Source organism: Physeter macrocephalus, chromosome 20, assembly GCF_002837175.3.
Source record: "Physeter macrocephalus isolate SW-GA chromosome 20, ASM283717v5, whole genome shotgun sequence".
NCBI classification, from domain to species: Eukaryota; Metazoa; Chordata; class Mammalia; order Artiodactyla; family Physeteridae; genus Physeter; species Physeter macrocephalus.
The window spans coordinates 54,027,078-54,032,674 of record NC_041233.1 but is presented as its reverse complement, the minus strand read 5'-3'; positions in this window follow the sequence as shown (position 1 = coordinate 54,032,674).

The following is a 5,597-nucleotide window of genomic DNA, read 5'->3' as shown; positions in this document are numbered from 1 at the left end:
GATCCCACATGCCGCAGAGCGGCTGGGCCCGTGAGCCATGGCCGCTGAGCCTGCGCGTCCGGAGCCTGTGCTCCGCAACGGGAGAGGCCACAACAGTGAGAGGCCCGCGTACAGCAAAAAAAAAAAAAAAATAAAAATAAAAAAAATAAAATAAAAAATAAAAAATCAGGGAACAGAAATGTCATGCTATAATTTCCGATAGACTCTTAAATATTTAGAAAGGTGTATCAAAAATAGAGTTTACATATTTAAGGATAGAGTCACAAATCGTGCATGTATGTGAAATGGATTAAACTACTGGCAGATTGCTGTTAAATAAGAGCTCAGATTCTTACATCAAGTGCAGTATATACCAACAGTTTCAATTGCCTATTAATAAACAATATCCACATAATAGAGCTCATCGATATTTGGTAGTAGACATACAGTCAAACTGTTTTGAAGACTCAGAGGATACAGCAGCTGAAAAGGGAGGGGGCATTGTCTCAGAAAGGAGAGAGCAAGAGAGTGGAGCTCCAAACCCTACCCAAACCTCTGCTGACTCTTTTTTTTTTTTCTTAATTTAGCCAATGCTCCAAATTACTATGTGATGACAACTTTGATTCTATAGACCATCTACCAAGACAATATTAGTTGGCAAAAGAGATGATTTTAGATGGTACATGGACAATGCATTAAATGACATTTAATTACAAAATGAGAAAATTATTCCCTTCAATTCTCTTTTCGTCCTTGAAGTTAAATCAAACAGAAAGTTTCATTCTGGTGCGGGTGTGACTTGAACCCCTAATATCTGCTAATCTCCCTTTTCAAATGAGAGTTGGCTGCAGGCTAAGGACCTTCCAGCATTTGTGTTTTTTTGATTTTATGGCAAGGGATACTGTTTTTCCATTTATGGTATTCATATAAGGCTTTCATTTTAAAATAAACTTAAGTAAACAAATGACTCAAATAAAGCATTAAAAGTAAACAAAGCAGGTGAAATGCAGCCATGACAATATTTGTGATGGTGTTTTCACATGATTGAAGTTTGGGAAACACTGTCCTGATTCTTCTATTTTGAAACTTCCTTTAAAACAATGGTTTTGGCAAACATTGAGATACTTTGTGCTCTTATCACAAAAATTCTCAACTTCCCTTCCTAGGCTGGGGACTCACCTGGGATGGAGTTTTCATCAAGTCATACAGAAGGGAGAAAAATAATTCAATTTAAATTTGTTTTTTCTGAAATCATACTGTTTCTACTTTTTTGGTGTTAAAATCCTCTTCCTTTCTTGTGAAATGATAGTGATAATATTGATAGATTTTGTTTTGCTTTTTAATGTCCTTACCTCAAAAAATTTTTAAGATTGGAAACAAAAAAATTGTACTGATTCAGAAAACACAACATTTGGGTGCATTGCTTGTCTCTATCTTTTCACGGTATGATTCTTCTCAGTCACCTAGCAGTCTTGAGTATTTCAGGAAGGGTGATATGGTCTGCTAACTCTTGAACTATACCTATATGTGGCTGACTCTGTGCAGCCCAGCTAAGGGCAGTTTGAGTCCAGCCAAAATAACTCCCTACTTTAGAAAATCACTTTTCAGAGGCAGAATAGAACTCAGAGTCTCTACAAGTATCTTTTACAATGTCTAGGGTACCATCCAGTATTACTAGGCACATGAAGAAATAGGATGGGATCCCCATCAGGAGAAAAGGCAGTCAGTGAAAACTGACCCCAAGATGTAGTACATGTTGAAATTAGCAGACAAGAGTTTTCAAACAGCTATTATAACTATATTCAAGGATGTAAAGAAAGGCACACTCAAAGTGATTGAACAAAGAGAAATTATCAGCAGAGAATTGGAAATTTTAATAAAGAACCAAATTGAAATGCAAGCATTTTGGAGACAACAGCAGAAAGAATAAATGCAAGTAGCTGCATTTCCTCCTTTCCTGATTACTTGCATTTATTAGCATTAAAAGCATTTTGGAGACAACAGCAGAAAGAGTCAGTGAACTGACTATAGATCAATAGGAATTATTCAATCTGAAGAAAAAAGACTGAAAAAAAAGTGAACAAACACTTAAGTGCCTATGGGATAATACCAACAGGTCTAACACATGTGTTAATGGAATCCCAGAAGAGAAGAGAAAAAGAATGAGGCACAAAAAATATTTAAAGAAATAATGGATGAAATTTCCCCCAATTTGGTGAGACACATAAAATTACAGACTCAGGAAGCTTAGTTGACCTCAAGCAGAATAAATACAAAGAAAACCACACCTGAGCTTATTATAGTCAAGCTGCTGAAAACTAAAGATAAAGAGAAAATATGTAATTTAAGGTAATTATTAATATGTAATTATTAATATAATGTAATGTAATTATTACATTTAATGTACTTAATATTAATGTAATTATTAATATGTAGTTCTACCATTTTATTATTTATTTACTGTTTGTCCCCTCTTTATTTTGCTCTTCTGTTCCTCCTTTCCTGACTACTTGCATTTATTAGCTATACTTAAGGATTCCTTTCTAATTTATTTAGTGACTATTTAGCCATACATTTAAAAATTAACTTTTAGTGGCTGTTCTAGGGATGAAAATATACTGTGCATTCTTAATTTTTTACAGTCTGCTTAGAGTTGATATTTTACTGCATCTCATAAAATTTAAGAAATTTGCCACTATTTAGAACCATTTACTCTCCCCTCAGCCCCTTACTTTATGTTATAGTTGTCATAAAGATAACATCTACATGTTTGTAATGTGTATATCCACAAGCAGAATCTGCTTTCTGACCATAATGGATCTAAATTAGAAATCAACAACAATAAGATAGCTTAAAAAAACCAAAATATTTGGAGAAGAACTCACTTTTAAATTACCCATGGCTCAAAGAAGAAATTACAGGAGACATTAGAAAATACTTTGTACTAAATTATAATGAAAATAGAACATATAAACATTTGGGAGATGCAGCTAAAGTATTGAATGGGGGAAATTTATAGCTTTAAATGTTTATATTATACAAGATGAATGGCCTAAACTCATGCTAAGTTCACAGACACCCCAAAACACACCACTGGACGTGGCCCAGCCCACCAGAGGGACAAGACCCAGCCCCACCCACCAGAACACAGTCTCCAGTGCCCTCCCACCAGGAAGCCTACGCAAGCCACCAAACCCACCTCACCCACTGGGGGCAGACACCAGAAGTAGGAACTACAAAACTGCAGCCTGAGTAAAGGAGAACCCAAACACAGTAAGTTAAACAAAATGGGAAGACAGAGAAAGATGCAGCAGATGAAGGAGTAAGGCAAAAATCCACCAGACCAAACAGATAAGGAGGAAATAGGCAGTCTACCTGAAAAAGAAATCAGAGTAATGATAGTAAAGATGATCCAAAATCTTGGAAATAGAATGGAGAAAATACAAGAAATGTTTAACAAGGAACTAGAAGAACTAAAGAGCTAACAAACAATGATGAAAAACACAATAAATGAAATTAAAAATACTCTTGAAGGAATCAATAGCAGAGTAAGTGAGGCAGAAGAATGGACAGGTGACCTGGAAGATAGAATAGTGGAAATAACTGCTGCAGAGCAGAATAAAGAAAAAAGAATGAAAAGAATTGAGGACAGTCTCAGAGACCTCTGGGACAATATTAAACGAACCAACATTCGAATTATAGGGGTCCCAGAAGAAGAAGAGAAAAAGAAAGGGTCTGAGAAAATATTTGAAGAGATTATAGTTGAAAACTTCCCTAACATGGGAAAGGAAATAGTCAATCAAGTCCAGGAAGCCCAGAGAGTCCCATACAGGATAAATCCAAGGAGAAACATGCAAACACACACATTAATCAAACTATCAAAAATTAAATACAATGAAAAATATTAAAAGCATCAAGGGAAAAGCAACAAATAACATACAAGGGAATCCCTGTAAGGTTATCAGATGATTTTTCAGCAGAAACTCTGCAGGGCAGAAGGGAGTGGCAAGGCTTATTTAAAGTGATGAAAGAGAAAAACCTACAACCAAGATCACTCTACCCAGCAAGGATATCATTCAGATTCGACAGAGAAATTAAAACCTTTACAGACAAGCAAAAGTTAAGAGAATTCAGCAACACCTAACCAGCTTTACAACAAATTTTAAAGGAACTTCTCTAGGCAGAAACACAAGAGAAGGAAAAGACTTACAATAACAAACCCAAAACAATTAAGAAAATGGTAATAGGAACATACATATCGATAATTACCTTAAATGTAAATGGATTAAATGTTTCAACCAAAAGACATAGACTGGCTGAATGAATACAAAAACAAGACCTATATATATGCTGTCTACAAGAGACCCACATCAGACCTAAGGACACATACAGACTGAAAGTTAGGGGATGGAAAAATATATTCCATATAAATGGAAATCAAAAGAAAGCTGGAGTAGCAATTCTCAATCAGACAAAATAGACTTTAAAATAAAGACTATTACAAGAGAAAAAGAAGGACACTACATAATGATCAAGGGATCAATCCAAGAAGAAGATATAACAATTGTAAATATTTATGCACCCAACATAGGAGCACCTCAATACATAAGGCAAATGCTAACAGCCATAAAAGGGGAAATCAACAGTAACACAATCATAGTAGGGGACTTTAACACTCCACTTTCACCATTGGACAGATCATCCAAAATGAAAATAAATAAGGAAACAGAAGCTTTAAATGACACATTAAAAAAATGGACTTAATTGATATTTATAGGACATTCCATCCAAATACAACAGAATACACTTTCTTCTCAAGTGCTCATGGAACATTCTCCAGGATAGATCATATCTTGGGTCACAAATCAAGCCTTGGTAAATTTAAGAAAATTGAAATTGTATCAAGTATCTTTTCCGACCACAACGCTATGAGACTAGATATCAACAACAGGCAAAAAACTGTAAAAAATACAAAACCATGGAGGCTAAATAGTACACTACTAAATAACCAAGAGATCACTGAAGAAATCAAAGAGGAAATCAAAAAATACCTAGAAACAAATGACAATGAAAACACAATGACCCAAAACCTATGGGATGCAGCAAAAGCAGTTCTAAGAGGGAAGTTTATAGCAATACAATACTACCGCAAGAAACAAGAAAAATCTTAAATAACCAACCTAACCTTACACCTAAAGCAATTAGAGAAAGAAGAACAAAAAACCCCCAAAGTTAGCAGAAGGAAAGAAATCATAAAGATCAGATCAGAAATAAATGAAGAAATGAAGAAACAATAGCAAAGATCAATAAAACTAAAAGCTGGTTCTTTCAAATTTGGGTCATTTCTTGAGATGTGGATGGACCTAGAGTCTGTCATACAGAGTGAAGTAAGTCAGAAAGAGAAAAGCAAATATCGTACATTAACGCATATATGTGGAACCTAGAAAAATGGTACAGATGAACCGGTTTGCAGGGCAGAAATTGAGACACAGATGTAGAGAACAAATGTACGGACACCAAGGGGGGAGAGTGGCGGGGGTGGTGGTGGTGGTGGTGGTGGTGGTATGATGAATTGGGCGATTGGGATTGACATGTATACACTGATGTGTATAAAATTG